Source organism: Nyctereutes procyonoides, unplaced genomic scaffold (genome assembly GCF_905146905.1).
Source record: "Nyctereutes procyonoides isolate TBG_1078 unplaced genomic scaffold, NYPRO_anot_genome, whole genome shotgun sequence".
NCBI classification, from domain to species: domain Eukaryota; kingdom Metazoa; phylum Chordata; class Mammalia; order Carnivora; family Canidae; genus Nyctereutes; species Nyctereutes procyonoides.
The window spans coordinates 2,999,036-3,016,610 of record NW_026575021.1 but is presented as its reverse complement, the minus strand read 5'-3'; the positions used below and the strand labels follow the sequence as shown (position 1 = coordinate 3,016,610).

The 17,575-nt window shown below is 36.1% G+C and overlaps 1 non-coding gene across 1 annotated transcript; it reads right to left on the bottom strand.

The window, feature by feature from the left end:
• Nucleotides 1-9,141: 9,141 nt before the first annotated feature.
• On the bottom strand, nt 9,142-9,246 carry LOC129520804 (U6 spliceosomal RNA). The gene has a single exon (XR_008666675.1). It is a non-coding gene; the product is annotated as a U6 spliceosomal RNA (small nuclear RNA).
• Between the last annotated feature and the right edge of the window lie 8,329 nt (nt 9,247-17,575).

Below are 17,575 nucleotides of genomic sequence, written 5' to 3'. Positions count from 1 at the left end.
TCCAATTGTTTTAACAATCTGGTGTAATTTCTTTTAATGAGTTTTCTACTTTTCCACCTGTTAACTCCACTTTTATCCTTTTTGACTGGTTAACTATCTTCTCCTTAAAGAATCTTGTGCTACCTTCAAATCTTATCAATTTTTTTTTCTCTTCTATATACTGAGGGTAACCTATCACTTGCATTGCTCTCCATACTTTCCTGTTTTAACTTCCATTTTCACTCTCTCTTGTTGCCCTGGGACTGTACTTCCTCAGTCGAATACTAGTGATAACCTTTGCCTCAGATTCTGTTTCCTAGAGATCAAGGTCTAGGGTGGATATAAACATTAGCCTGCGAGAGGAGCTGATAATATAAATAAATGAAAAATGTTGTGTGTAACCAATAGTAACAGAAATCTTGTCTTTGTCAACATGGAGATTTGAGCTGCTTTATGTTGTTACATATAAATTCAATAAGATGCTAAAGTTAAAATCCTAAGAATTTGTATATGTACTCATTATCCTATGGCTAGTCTATGCTAAAGAGTGAAAAAAATCTCAGTAGATGTCTGCTAAGAAAAGTAAAGCTAGCAATGTGTTTATATTAACTGCCCAATGTAGAGGTCTATTTTATTCCAAATATATTTGGATTGGGTTCAAAGGATCGAAAACTCAGTGATCCCTGATCTGGTGAGCCATGTTAGGGGCTAGACCAGGTCTGAGAATATAAGCTGTGTGCATATCTCACTTTCCATTTGCCCTTTCTTGTGTTAGTCCTTGAGAACCTCTGACTCAAAGGCTTGGAGGAAAAGCATGAACAAAAGGTATAATCAAATACAGAAAAGCAGACATTTGCTGCAGTTGATGCCTGACAAAGCTGTAAACCGAACGTGAACATTGAAGACATATGCTTGCCATAGTAGGAGTAAATAGGCCTGCTACTGCAGAGCCCATGAAGGCAGGGATCCTGTGGAGTCTTTTGAAAATTCTATATAGTAAGGGAGGTGTTTGTTGTATCCAAATATGTGCACTGCTTGATTTTTTTTTTAAATAGAAAACCATCATCTGTACAAGAGTAGGCTGTTTATCAATATGGATACTCTGGAGGCACCTTAATCTACTTGAAAATAACATTAAACTTTACATCAGGGGCAGCCCTGGTGGCCCAGCGGTTTGGGGCCACTTTCAGCCTAGGGTATGATGCTGGGGTCCCAGGATAGAGTCCCACGTGGGGCTCCCTGCATGGATCCTGTTTCTCCCTCTGCCTGTCTCTCTGCTTCTCTGTTTCTCTGTTTCATGTGCCTCTCATGAATAAATAAACAAAATCTTTTAAAAAAATTACATCATACTATGTTTCAAAAGTATCTCTGTACATGGCGGAAAGTTGCAGTTTGGTAGTCCTAGCTTCATGGGTCAGGTAGGAAGAACTTAACTGAAGTGTGGGTAGGGGGCTGTGCATGGTTGGTAGAGTTCTCCCTGTTATCAATATGAAGTAGGACAAGAGGAAAGAAGAAACAAGGTTTGATTGCTAGCATGCTAATTAAACTTCAAAACGGGTAGTAAACTTGTAGCTCTTTAAGGCACTGATCCATGGGATTCTAAGCCACTTTTCAAAGTGAAAAAAAAAAAATCTAAGAGCCTCTTCTACACAAAATTTAGAATGGTAATTCCAATTCAGTGTTTCCACTTACAGTACTAGTGTCTTTTTAAAATATATTTGAGAGACCAATGGGGCTTTTAAAATTATTTATTTATTTTTACAACTCCCAATAACATGAAATCTAAAGCCCTATTAGGTGAGAGAAAGTAAGAAGCTGTACAGCAAGTATTAAAATGAGTGATGAATATCCAAATGCTCATTTTGAAAAAGACCATTTGCTTAGTCTGTCATGGGTCACAGAAATTGGTAGCAAGTTCACGGTTAGTTGCTTCACTAACACAGGTTCTCATGAAGACCTTAATGGGAGGATTTTTAGAATTTGTTCCTGTAAGTCATTTTGTAAGAAACCTATAAAGGTACAATATCTGAACAAAAAAATCTCCAGAAATTAGCTGAATGTCGATGGTTTAAAATGATAATAATAATAAAATTCTTTACATATGTTTTTAAAAGCAAAGAGCTTTCTAGTTTTCTGTAACTATTCTTATTTAAACCTCTAATTAAAAGTGATTTTATAAGAAGAAAAAAATTAATTATAAAAATATTTTCTTCTACATAAGGTCATGTTTAGGGCCAATCACCATGCCAAATTCTTAACTTACATAGTCACATTAAATTCTTACAACAACTGTATGGAAAAGGTACATTACATTTTAAAGATAAGAAAAATGAGATTCATATCCTTGTTATAACAGCTACTAATTAGCAAATGGGAAATTAAGAGATGTTTGATTACAGAAACTTGTTTTTCACATCACCATTATAAGACCTATTTTCCCATTACAGGATTTATATACTTTACCTGTTCAAGATGTCAGCAGGCAGGTACTAAGGATGGGAGAAAGTACCCTCTCAGGCTAGCAGAGCTCTAATGAATTAAATCTTCTCAAACCTAGAAATCAAACAAGATTTTTGATTGGCACATCAAGTCATTCCATTTAAAAAAGAATTATTGGTCATCTGTTGTGTCTCTGCATCAATTCAACAATATACAATTGTTCAACATAACCAAGTATGCTTTATTAAATGGATAGAAGGTGTCAAAAATTAGAAAAAAAAATGCAATACTAACTTTATTTTTTTATAAAATAGGGCAAGTGAGTGATTGGCAGACCAATTGTTTAATCATTTATTGAGTTATTGCAGATTTTTTGGTAGGACAATTATATGCAAAACATTGAATTGAATATTATGCTATCCATAAAGAAAATTACACAGTTGACCCTCCAAAATCATATTATTTCTACAGGGCATTTTATTCCAAGTATAGATACAGGGTAAAGAATAATTTGTAATTCATTTCAAAAAGGCTATGGTTAAGGACTGTGACTGGAATGATTTAATGAGAAAAATCACAGAAATCAACAATGGATAGAGAGGGGCATCAGGATAAACTATGGTCAAGTGAACAACAAGAATAAAATATTGAGCTTGAGAAGTGACAATAACTTTAAAAATAAAAGGATACTGGCTGAAAGTGGGTAGAGAAATGTTTGGCCTACAATTTGTTCAATTTATCAGAAAAAGATATTGTTATATCCAAATCTTGAAGGAAAAAAGTACATATCCCTAGAATTATACGTTCAGTTATGCTATCATTTATATGATGAGAACCAAAAATCTTCTCAGAACTAAAAATTTTGGACAGAATCGTCTTCAAGTACAAGAAACTATTTTGAAAATAAGAGCTTACTAAACTTTTAGAATATTTACACTAAAGAGACATAATAAAAGCTTATTTTTCTCACTTAAGTAATATTTAATTGCACTGTAATCATGGTAACCCCTGTAGTAGGAGGGGGTATACAAAGATAACCAAGATTCCGTCTTTTTTTCCATAAAGATCTTAGGAAAAATAATACAGTAGCAAGTAATACTTTTAATTGGAAAATCAAATAAGAATATGACAACTAGAAAGTCCTTCTCTTTGCTTTAAAAGAAGGTGTTATATTTTGAAGCATTTGGGCAGAGATTTCTTACAAAACAAGTTGTTTTATTTCTCTACTTGATGGCAGCCCTTTAGGGTAGACTTAAGATGTGCTGTAGGAAGTAATCTAAGTTCTTTCAGGAAAGTCCCCCCACCCCCGCAAAAAAAAAAAAAAAAAAAAAAAAACTGAATAACTTTGTAAATTTCACAGAAATTTAATTGTATTTCTCTGTTTTACTAAATAAACTGTTTGCCTCGCCCATCCTTTGCCATCCTCCTCCATATTTAGGGGCGTTCCTAGTGATTTGGCAATTTGTTCGTAATAGGAAGAATAATATATAATCAAAACTTGATTTCATGCCTGATTTGATTATAGGGTAGTGATTAAACTAGTGCTAGAGAATTCTTTTTAATTCAGTGATTAGGAGAAGAGTGTTTTTTCTATACATCTTTGAGAGACCAATCACCGTAAGACACACTCCCTGTCCTTAATCATGGGGAGATCTGAATCAGGCATTAGCTAATGTATTCATTCTTTTAAATATAAATTTATTAACAGGCTTTTAGGTTTTCCTCAGACATTGGGACTTCAGGTCCCTGGGCAAATGAAAGTGAAGCGATCTCCTTGTCTTCTGAGTTTAATGACATTTATTACTTCAGAGTCTTGACAAGTCCCATTATTACATTTCATTTTTTGAAAAGTGGCAGTGTGCGAAGCCTAATACCTGACATAGCATTATATATCTTGTCCAGTAGGTTTACAAGTTAATTCATTAAGCCAAATCATTTTCATTAGAACACTGGCTTCATGTATTACTACCAGCACTAAAATAAATCATTTTATTCTGTCCATTATGGTAAGTGATACATCTGATACATTTATTAAGTTAAAGTGTTCTCTCAAATTCTCATGTTCAATTATTCTTGTCGCCACTCACTGTGCTGATGCTTCTCTGAGGAATCATTACCTATAAGGATAAATTCCAACTCTGTTTTCTGATATGTATGTACCTCCACAGTTTGGCCACAGCCCACTGTTTCAACCTCATCACCTACTGTCCTGCACCCAGATCTTCAAAGGCAACCAGGCTGCCCTTTTCACAGGGACCCTAAAGCCTGCATAATATTTCTCCCTCCAACCAGAGGCTTCACTCCTCTTTGTTTAGGCAAACTCAACCCTTCCTATGAGATCAAATCAAACCACACCTCTTTCTGCTTCTTATCTGTACCTCTCTTTTGCGCATTACAATATATTCTGATGGCAGCCCCTTTGCTGCTGTCCTTACTGTGCTCTTGACAGGTATCATATGCTCACGTCTCAGGTGACAACTCCTTGAACTTGTAGTTTCTTATTTATATATTGTATAATTATATAAACTGCTCTGTTACTTTTTTCCCTAACCACCCAATGCACAGAGAACAATGTTCACATTAAAAATGTCTCAGGACTTGCATATCATATTATGCCTGGAGTGGAGAGGAGGGGCAAAGCATCTCTAGCAAAGGCATTCTTAGTAAATTAGCTCTAAGTTCCTGCTTTGCATATTGGTGGTCACTCTTCTTATTTCTTTGAATCTACTAAGGAAAATGCATGCCTTAAATCAATGCACAGAAATCAGTGGCATTTCTATACACTAACAATGAGACTGAAGAAAGAGAAATTAAGGAGTCAATCCCATTTACTCAATCGCACCCAAAAGCATAAGATACCTAGGAATAAACCTAACCAAAGAGGTAAAGGATCTATACCCTAAAAACTACAGAACACTTCTGAAAGAAATTGAGGAAGACACAAAGAGATGGAAAAATATTCCATGCTCATGGATTGGCAGAATTAATATTGTGAAAATGTCAATGTTACCCAGGGCAATTTACACGTTTAATGCAATCCCTATCAAAAACCATGGACTTTCTTCAGAGAGTAAGAACAAATTATTTTAAGATTTGTGTGGAATCAGAAAAGACCCCGAACAGCCAGGGGAATTTTAAAAAAGAAAACCATATCTGGGGGCATCACAATGCCAGATTTCAGGTTGTACTACAAAGCTGTGGTCATCAAGACAGTGTGGTACTGGCACAAAAACAGACACATAGATGAATGGAACAGAATAGAGAACCCAGAAGTGGACCCTGAACTTTATGGTCAAGCAATATTCGATAAAGGAGGAAAGACGATCCACTGGAAGAAAGACAGTCTCTTCAATAAATGGTGCTGGGAAAATTGGACATCCACATGCAGAAGAATGAACCTAGACCACTCTCTTACACCATACACAAAGATAAACTCAAAATGGATGAAAGATCTAAATGTGAGACAAGATTCCATCAAAATCCTAGAGAAGAACACAGGCAACACCCTTTTTGAACTTGGCCACAGTAACTTCTTGCAAGAGACATCCACGAAGGCAAAAGAAACAAAAGCAAAAATGAACTATTGGGACTTCATCAAGATAAGAAGCTTTTGCACAGCAAAGGATACAGTCAACAAAACTAAAAGACAACCTACAGAATGGGAGAAGGTATTTGCAAATGACATAACAGATAAAGGGCTAGTTTCCAAGATCTATAAAGAACTTACTAAACTCAACAGCAAAGAAACAAACAATCCAATCATGAAATGGGCAAAGGACATGAAGAGAAATCTCACAGAGGAAGACATAGACATGGCCAACACACACATGAGAAAATGCTCTGCATCACTTGCCATCAGGGAAATACAAATCAAAACCACAATGAGATACCACCTCACACCAGTGAGAATGGGGAAAATTAACAAAACAGGAAACAACAAATGTTGGAGAGGATGTGGAGAAAAGGGAACCCTCTTACACTGTTGGTGGGAATGTGAACTGGTGTAGCCACTCTGGAAAACTGTGTGAAGGTTCCTCAAAGAGTTAAAAATAGACCTGCCCTATGACCCAGCGATGGCACTGCTGGGGATTTACCACAAAGATACAGATGCAGTGAAACGCTGGGACACCTGCACCCCGATGTTTATAGCAGCAATGTCCACAATAGCCAAACTGTGGAAGGGGCCTCGGTGTCCATCGAAAGATGAATGGATAAAGAAGATGTGGTTTATGTATACAATGGAATATTCCTCAGCCATTAGAAACGACAAATACCCACCATTTGCTTCAACGTGGATGGAACTGGAGGGTATTATGCTGAGTGAAGTAAGTCAATCGGAGAAGGACAAACATTATATGTTCTCATTCATTTGGGGAATATAAATAATAGTGAAAGGGAATAGAAGGGAAGGGAGAAGAAATGTGTGGGAAATATCAGAAAGGGAGACAGAACATAAAGACTCCTAACTCAGGGAAACGAACTAGGGGTGGTGGAAGGGGAGGAGGGCGGGGGGTGGGGGTGAATGGGTGACGGGCACGGAGGGGGGCACTTGACGGGATGAGCACTGGGTGTTATTCTGTATGTTGGTAAATTGAACACCAATAAAAAATAAATTTATTTAAAAAAAAAAGAAAGAAAATGCCTGCCTTAGACCATAGATGCTCCCAGCTACATTTTCTATAATTAATGAGTAATGCTACTGGGAGAAGTGATATTTATTGAATCTCTAGCATGTGTGAGGAATTCTATAAACCCCAATTTCCAATTCAACTTTATCTCTGTGTGTGGTGTATATATTCCTTAAATCTTTTGAACTTTACTTTTTGGATGCATTAAACTATCACTATGCATTATACTATCACTTGGACACTTTTTTTGGGGGGGGCACTATAGTGCAAAAACAGTTAAATTAGAAAATATTGGGATGCCTGGGTGGCGCAGCGGTTTGGCGCTTGTCTTTGGCCCAGGGCGCGATCCTGGAGACCCGGGATCGAATCCCACATCGGGCTCCCGGTGCATGGAGCCTGCTTCTCCCTCTGCCTATGCCTCTGCCTCTCTCTATATATCTCTCTGTGACTATCATAAATAAATAAAAATTAAAAAAAAATAAAATATTAACTGGAAGCCACAGTAAACAACAGAGACTCCACATCTTACTGAATTTAAGATAATTGAATTTAGCGTTCATGGCCTAAGTGTTGGTGGTATGGTGTAAGAAAAATTTTGACCAATAATAGGTACAACAGTTTTGTTTACTAGCTCTCATTGGCTGAGAACATAAGACAAGAATAAAATGTATATTAATAGCTTAAACAGATTGGTACACATATATGTAATATACATATATGAATATACTTACACATACATATATATTAAATATTTCCCAGAAAAATAGCAACGTAATAAAAAAAGTTCCCCCAGGATGCTGAAAAAAATTGGTTATGGTTATATTAAATATTAAAACCACAAAATAAGAGTAAATATGTTCGAATAATTAGTTCAGTTATATAAAACAGATGTTTCATAATTCAATGATTTTCATGAATATTCAAAAAATCATAATAATACTTATTAATTCATTGTAATTTTTTAGTCTCCAAGGATCCAAAAATTCAATCCTGGATATTAGATGCTAACAATATTGAAAAAAAAGAGACGTGGCATTAAGTAAATATAATGTTGACTCCTAAACTTACATACTATGTGGAATGTTATGATAATTTTTTTTTAAGATTTTATTCATTCATTCACGAGAGACACAGAAAGAGAGAGAGAGAGGCAGAGGCACAGGCAGAGGGAGAAGCAGGCTCCATGCAGGGAGCCTGACGTGGGACTCGATCCCGGGACTCCAGGATCGGCCCTGGGCCAAAGGCAGCGCTAAACCGCTGAGCCACCCGGGCTGCCCTATGATAATTTTTTAATGTGTGAACTTTGCTAAGCTACAGTCCCTGGTTAGTCAGTCAAACACTAATGTAGGCTTTGCTGTGAAGGTGTTTAATCAAAGATGCGATTAAAATCTACGATTAGTTGATTTTAAGTAAAAAAAGATTTTTCCCAGATAATCTGAATGGGCTGGTTTAATCATTTGAAATGCCTTAAGATCAGAACTGAGGCTTCCCTGATGAAGAAGAAATTGCATCTATGGACAGTAGTTTCAGCCATAGCCAGAAGGGTTCCAGCCTGCCTTTCCCCACCCTGCCTCATGTGATTCCGCCTTTTCTCAACCAACCCCCACAATCCTTCAAAGGAATTCCCTCCAGTAGACCTCTTAATTTGTAACTCCTGCTGGTCTGTTTCTATACCTGAAGCTTGACTCCCTGAACTATGCACACTCAGTTTGTGTGCACAAATATGTATGTGTGTTGGTTTATACATATGTATATATTCAGATTCACATAAATTAGTAGAGTGGGCAAATAATCTATCCTCCCCAATAGGTTGACTTTTTTTTTTTTTTTTTTTTAATGCTGAGAACAAACGAGTGGCCAGCAATCAGCTAGGTGAAGGAGTGAGGGCTGGACAGAGTGTTGGAAGCATATGAAACATCCTAGAGATCAGTATGAGGAGGCTGCTGTCTAGGAACATGAGATGAATATGGAGAGATCTAGTTGCTGCATCTGAAAGATGTTGACCATTGTGTTTTCATTTGATTTCTTGGTTGACTCATTCATTGTTTACTATTATTTAACCTCCACATATATGTGTTATTTCCAGATTTTTTCTTGTAGTTGATTTCTAGTTTCATAGTATTGTGTCATCCCTGTGTTGGGGCCATGCTAATATTCTCTGTGTCATCACAGTTATTATATGTGCCACCAAAGCAAGTACTCTAGTTTCATATGACTTTAGTCTTTTTTTAATTCATTGGGGCCTGTTTTGTGACCTAATGTGATCTACTCTAGAGAATATTCCATGTGCCCTTGAAAAGATTGTGTATTCTGTTGTTTTAGGAGGGAATGTTCTGAATATACTGTTAGATCCGTCTGGTCCAATGTGTCATTCAAAGCCACCATTCTTTATGGGTTTTTTTACATATTTATTTTTATTACACTTTTACATATTTATTCCAGTTAGTTAACATACAGTGCAATATTACTTTCAGGTGTACAATATAATGAGCCAGCACTTCCATACAACACCCAGTGCTCATCACAAGTACAGTCCTTAATCCCCATCACCTATTTGGCCCATTATTCCACCCACCTCCCCTCTGGTAGCCATCAGTTGTCTATAGTTAAGTATATATTTCTTGGTTTGTGTCTCTTTCTCTTTTCTTCCCCTTTGTTCATTTGTTTTGTTTCTTAAATGAAATAATATGGTATTTACCTTTCTCTGACTGATTCATTTTGTTTAGCATAATACTTTCTAGCTCCACCCATGCTGTTGCAAATGGTAAGGTTTCATTCTTTTTTTATGGCTGAATAATATTCTATTATATATCTGTAGACAATAGATAGATCATATCTTCTTTATCCTTCACGTTCTTTTACTTTGTGACTCCTTTGATTTTTATAGATATAATTATTTTACTACTGTTGTGCTTCTTACTTTTCTTACTCCTATTTATGGTCTTTTACCCCCCCCCCCCCAAAGAGTCTCCTTTAACATTTCTTATAGGGCTGGTTTAGTAGTCATGAATTCATTTAACTTTGTCTGGGAAACTTTTAATTTCTCCTATTCTGAATGATGGCTTTGCTGGTTAGAGTATTCTTGACTGCAGTTTGTTGTTGTTGTTGTTTTGATTTCAACTCTGTGAGTATACCATGCCATTCTCTTCTGGCCTATAAAGTTTCTGCTGAAAAATCAATTGATAGCATTTTGGGGTTTCCTCTGTATGTAACTATTTTCTTTTGTCTTGCTGCTTTTAAATTCTCTCTTTGTCACTACTTTTTGGCATTTTACTTATTATGTCTCTTGATGTGGACCTCTTTGGATTGATTTTGTTAGGAGCTCTCTGTGCCAACTGGATCTGGATTTCTGTCTCCTTTCCCAGATTTGGGAAGTAGCTATTATTCCATCAAACATATTTTTCTCCCTTTTCTCTCATCTTCTTTTTCTCAGATCCCAGTAGTGGGAATGTTTTTACCCTTGATGGTGTTGCCGATTTGCCTAAGTCTATTTTCATTTTTTAATTTTTTTCTCTCTCTTCTGTTCAACTTGATTGCTTCCTATTACCCTGTCCTTCAGGTTGCTGATATATTCTTTTGCTTCCTCTAGCCTTCTGTTTGTTTTATCCAATGTATTTTTAATTTCAGTTATTGAGTTCATCTCTGGTTCTTTTTATGTTTTCTATCCCTTCTAATAGTCTCATTGATGTTCTGTACTCTTTTCTCAAGTTCAGTGAGTATTTTTATGACCATTGCTTTCTCTAACAGGCATAGGTCTTATCTGTATTTTGTTTGACTCTCTTGTTTAATTTTGTCCTGTTCTTTCATTTGGGGCATATTCTTCTGTCTCCTCATTTTATCTAATTCTGTATCTGTTTTTATGTGTTAGGAAAGTTGGCTATATCTCCTGCTCTTGATGGTAATGGCCTTGTGAATAAGAGGTCCCTTAGTGCCCTGAAGTGTGATGTCCCCTGTTCACCAGAACCTGGCACTTCAGGAGGGTTTTCTGTGTGTTGCATGTGCCCTTCTGTTATGACTGAGCTGGGTTTACCTTTAGTCCTGTCATCGCCAATAGCTCTCTTTGCCTATTGCAGGCATATTTTGTTCCCCGTGTTGTTAGTGGGCTAGTCTGGGGTTTCCTTGGACTTGTGTTGATACAGACTAGACATTTGCCAGAGCTACAGTAGCACCATACTGCAGGGTGCTTTCCCTTTGCTGTGTCCTGAGAAATTTTCATTGGCACTTTGGGGCTTACAATCAGGCAAGATGTCCCTCTCCAGCCCATTTCTAGGACTGAAGTGGGACTAGTGTGTATCATTATCTTCTCTTCTACCTGGGGAAAGAGTCACCTTTTGGTGGTACTAAACCCTGTCTGGGCCGCTTGCACACAATGAGCTTATGGCACTGCTTTGGATGTACTCTTGCCAAGGGTGTATTGGAATGGACAGGTCTCAGGAAAATGCAGAGGTGGGGTGCAATTTTAAAAAGATTTTAGCAGATCTGCTGTGGGAGAAGACCTGAAACCACTTTAGAAAGCTCTTGTGACAAGGATGGAGAGAGTGGGTATAGAGAAGAATGCTAGTTATGCAGTGACAACCAAGTTCTACACTGCAGCCACCCAAAATTCCTATCAACATTGTGGGGCTTAGAGGAGACAGAGCCATAGAAGCATGGGATTGGGGTGCTGTTATCAAGCTGGGTGGAAAGTGTGCTATTTTGGTCCCTGCAGATGTCTGTGTACCTAGGCTGTCAGGCAGAGAAGGTAAATGGGGTCTACCATCACCTTTGTTCCTGGAGAAGTCTCCCAATGATCCCTGATCCTCTAGCATATGCTTTAAGATTAGTAAACAAATCTCCTTTCAAAATACATCAAGCAGTTTACAAACTTCTACTCCTATGTTGTATTTCTGTGGGGCTATCTGTTGTGCTATCTCTTTAAAGGTGGGGACTCCATTTCTCCTTACTCTCCCAAGTCTCCTAGGGCAAGCCTGCTGATTTTTAAAGTTCCAGGTATTAAGTCTGCTGATCACAGAACTTGCAAAATTATGCTCCTCTGATTTTCAAAGATGGCGATTCATCTTCCTTGTGTGTTTCCCTGTGCCTGGGGTGCCTGGTGTGAGGGACTCTTTCTTTTCTCTTGGGACAGTCGCATGGATCCATTTAGCTCCTGACCATGTCTCTGTCTTTTCTACCCTTTTTGATGTGGCCAGTTCTCTACATTTGGCTATGAACAGTCTGTTCTGCCAGACTTTGGGTCATTTTCTGGGTAATTTACACTGATATAGGTGTTGTCTAGTTGTATCCATGGGAGGAGATGAACTTAGGTCCTGCTACTCCATCTTCCCCAAACAGCCCATGGTCTTGTAGTATCTTTTTTTTTCTTTTTTCTTTTTTTTCTCTCTAGATTTTTCTAGAGAAAACCATCAGTTGCATTACAAACATCTATCCATCCATTGCCATTTCCAGAATTACAAAAACATTTCTCTGTGCTCACTTCAGTTTCTCAATTTTAATCACTCATGAATTTGTAGGAGTTGTTTTCCAAAGTAACCTATCAGTATGTTTTAAGTCCTCAAGTTCACTCCACTTCTAGAAATACTTTCACCAAATATAGCCCATAAATCTATGTTATAATTCAAAAATACTTTTATGAAGACAGATGCTAATCTTTTGCCCCTGATATTTAATTGCATATTTAATTAACACTGTAATCATATGACTTAAGAAAGATATGTAGTTTTACTAAATAAAGACACAGAGTTCTACTAAAAACTCCGTGTTTTATGTATTATACCAAGTTATTACACTCAGGTGTCTTAATTTTAAGCCAATAACATACCAATTTTGGACTACTTAGTGATTCAGCATCTCCCATGCTTCTATAACTTAGACATTACTATGGTATCTGAACAGTAGAGAGATATATCTTTGGTTTGTCTTGTTTTTAAACTGCTCTGAAAGGAGGTTATGAGGATAAACACAGAGAATAAAACTGTTACTGAATGTAATATTAAATATATACATTTTGCATATATATGCATGATATTATACATATGTATACATGATACATAAACATATGACCTAGAATTATCAAATTTCTCTGGGCAGCAACTATCAATGGCATGGGACTCTTCTATGACTTATGCTGCATAGCCTAAGGCAGCATTTTGACAACTTTTTCAGGGAATTGGAGTCAAATAGAATTAAAGTATATAAAGCAATGTGAAATGTGCATAGCAATTTCAGGAAGACAATTTGGCCTTAGAAATGTTTTGATGGACTTCAGATCAAACAATTCAATTTTACATGTCATGCTATAAAGAACAATTCATATTTTAGAACCATCATCTACAAATTCCTTAAGGGAAGGTATGTACCAAGTCAATTTTGTGGTTATTACCTATTTCTTTGTAAACCTAGGATATATTCTTAGTATCATGTAAGTCATTGTACATGAAAAATTATAGCAACTCAAAACAGTAAGTTTTAGGCAATAGTGCTTTAAATATTTTAAGAAAGCTGGTTCTTGGGCAGCCCGGGTAGCTCAGCGGTTTAGCGTCACCTTCAGCCAAGGGCGTGACCTTGGAGACCTGGGATCGACTCCCACGATGTTCTCCTTGCATGGAGCCTGCTTCTCCCTCTGCCTGTGTCTCTGCCTCTCTCTCTCTGTGTGTGTCTCTCATGAATAAATAAATAACATATTTAAAAAAAGAAAGATGATTCTGCTATTTAACATAGATTGTCATAATTAATGGGAGCTGTACAATTCGTCCATATCATAATTTTTATTGTGTCGTTCCTGAGATATTAGAAATTGCATGCATTTTTGAAAACCCTTGTATAAAGAAATAGTGGATCACATTTTCATAACATGCTGTTTTAGAAAATGTGATTTTTGTAAAAATTCTTTTTCTTTGCTGTTTCAATTTTTTTCTTTCTTAAACAGCAAAGCATTATTTTTTGTTTTGTAAGAATGCTATATATAACCTCTTGAAACAGATCTTAAACAGGAATCTGAACTTTCTTCTGAAGGCTACAGTTTTTGAGGGAAATTATGTGCTTGAGAAGCAAACAAAAACCATAACAAAATCTCTTTAAGCCAAAAGACAAAATAAAAGTTATAAAAAGTATATATGTCTTTCATTTTCCAAAGGACTTAAAATGATTCGTTAGTGTTATATTTCCAAAATTTATAAACTGTCCTTCGTCTATGAAAATGTAACATTCTTGGTTTTGCTTTACTCATTAGTCTTTATTTTCCTTACAGGCTCCTGTTCCTTCCCTCAAAAGAACATATTTCTGCAAGCTGAAAAGCATTACCATCACTTCTTTAAATTCTATGCTCCTTAACAAGACCATTTTCAAATTTTCAAATATTGACCTCTATATTTCAGGCAAACCTACAAATTAAATGATTCCTAAAACTTCTTTATAGCATAACATCAAACTCATCCCTGTCTAAAATGTGCTTTCTCTCTCAGTTTCTCTATCTGTTGGAACAGGATTAAACTAATAATCTAATACCTCATTCTTAGCTGGTACTTAGAAAAAGTAGACTGAATTGAACCACATGTGTTCCTACTACTTACACTAAAAATTCTCATAATTTTTTATGCCCTGTTCTCTCTCTTCAAAGACTGAGATTTGACTTCTTCCATTTTTTCTTGTGATCCTTCTTTTACAATTGCTGCATGAATGAATGAATTATTCCAAATGACAACTAAGAAAAATTAGATATTATATGTTTTCTCACATCCCTAGAGAACATCAACATCAAATTAATCTAAAGTACAAATTATGAGATACTTTTTATTAAAATTTATCAATGGCAAAGTAGGGGAGAATGGGATAAACAAGCAAAGCACAGAGGATGTTTTAGAGCAGTGATTATACTCTGTATGACATCATAATGAGAGATATGCATCATGACACATTTGCCCAAACCCACAGAATATAAAATAACAAGAGTTAGCCCTAAGGTAAACTATAGACTTTGGGTAATTATGATTTATCAATGTAGGTTGAACAAATGTACCAAATTATACACATTTGTAACAAATGTACCACTCTAGTGGGGGGGGGTGTTGGAAATATAGGAAAATACGAATGGATGGAGGCAGGAGGTATTTGGGAAATTTCTGTATCTTCCTCTCAATTTTGTTGTAAACCTAAAATTGCTATAAATATTTTTTTTAATTTAATGACTTTTAAAGTTATTTTATTAATTTTTTTTCAATGGATACATAAATTAGTCTTCTTGGTTTTCCACCTAGTAATCAAAATATTATAAGCCCTGAACAATGCTCTTGCTTTTCTGTCTGCATCTGCTTGTGTTCCTAATGTGTCACCACAATTCCAACCACACTGATATTCTCACTGCACTTCAAATATCTTAAAGATTTCATTCCTTTAGGTGCATTATGCTTGCTATTGTTCCAATTCTTAATAATCTCTCTCCTATCTCTTCATAGATCCCAATTTTAATTTTACTAACGCTTAAAAGCCCAACATATCTCACTCATTTCAGGAGGGTTTCCTGAACAGACTTTCCTACAATAGTCTCCCCACTTATTGGAGGCATTGAAACATGCTGGGCTTTGGTAACAGACAGGACTGATCTAACTGTTAATTCTGTGTCTTATCATCTTGTGACCTTGGACACTTTTCTTGATTTTTTTTTAAATTTTCAGATTCCTTAATCATTAGAATGGGACAGTATATCTAATTCACATCATTTTGTAAAGACTGGTTTAAGTCTATATGTATGTAGGTGTGTATACAGATGTGTATTTGCAGTTTCTTGTATATAGACATAACTAGTGTTCAACAAATTGTACCTACAGTAGTTTCTAAAGCACTTTTTATCTTTTCCACTCACTTAATCATCGATCACATATTTAGCAGGTATACCATATGGTATACCATGTGGTATACCACATACCATATCTTAGTAATAATACCACATTTATTGATGCTGTCCCAGTTCTTTCCATTTCTGTGTGTATAAGTTCATTTTTTAGCTATTTTCAATACCTCATAACGCCAACCAGAGAAGTCACTTAATAAATATCTTTTGACTCTAGTGATGTAAAATTTACCCCTCAACCTCTGTCTAGGACCCTAAAGTTACATGGTAGCAAATCCTGAAACATACATGCCTAGGTTGCAGATTTAGGGAAACTCAGAGATAATATCCTTAAAAATTGATCTCAGTAACGCTTCAAGAATAATTTCTGATTAGAATATTGCCCCAATGTAGCATAAAATGATTTAGCTTGGAGTTACTATAAAGTTCCCATTCATTGGATATATCATCTCAGTGATTTTGGTCAAGTAATATAAACTTTCTAGGTATCCACTTTCTCCTCTAAAAAATGGAGATAACACCATTTTTACATAGAACCTTGAAAGCCAATTGAGAAATAATAGTTGACATCAAAGTATTTCATGAGGCTACACTGTACATAAAATATGTCGTCATAAGTATTTGTACACAGACCTGAAGAAAATAAGATTTATTTTCATTTGCATCACTTTTACCTAGATGTTGATGACTGTGATCTAAAATGTATGGTAATGTTGCATATCCTATGGAAGGACACAGTCCATTAGAACTGAGGAGGAAGAGAGGGCACAAGGTCCTGGAAGTCTTAAGATGGTAAGAGAGGTCCATAAAAAAAGTAATAATAAATAAAGAAGGAATAAAAACAGATGTGAATAATCACACTGAGGTGAAAACAATACAAAACTAGCTAGGAATAGAGAAGATTGGGGGATACCCATTAAGGTCATTTAGGTTCCAGACTATCAATAAAGCCTTCAGTTTTAAGAACACTTAGAAGAATTTCTAGGTGGCCAGAGAATTTTGGGGAAAAGATCTTCCAGATATACAGCTATGCAAATACAAAAACAACTTTTTCAAGGCTAGGAACATGGAAACTTAGTATATCAAATATGGAAATAATTTAGCATTTTGTATTGTAGCTGTATAAGGTGAATATGTTATTTGTGCAGAGTTCTTAGTATTAAGCATTACCCAAGTATAAAATAATTCCTTAAAGTAACATTTGTAAAACAAGGGGAAATATTAACAAGTTCCAATCATGCAGCTGCTGTATCCAAAACATTGTATGGAGATCAAGAACAGGTCCCCATATCTGAAGCAATGGCTATTCAACATTTATTTTAAGAAAGCAATTATGAAAATTTGGTAGAAAATAAAACATGAAACCAAGAACTGCTTTATCATGGGTACGTTTTAATATTCATCAACTAGTAGATGTCAAATACTACTACTTTTTTACCTGGAAAAGAAAGTAGAAATATTTCTTTTAAAAAATGGGGATCCCTGGGTGGCTCAGTGATTTAGTGCCTGCCTTCAGCCCAGGGCATGATCCTGGAGTCCTGGGATCGAGTCCCACATCAGGCTCCCTGCATGGAGCCAGCTTCTCCCTCTGCCTGTGTCTCTGCCTCTCTCTCTCTCTCTGTGTGTCTCTATGAATAAATAAATAAAATCTTAAAAAAAAAGAAAGAAAGAAAGAAAGAAAGAA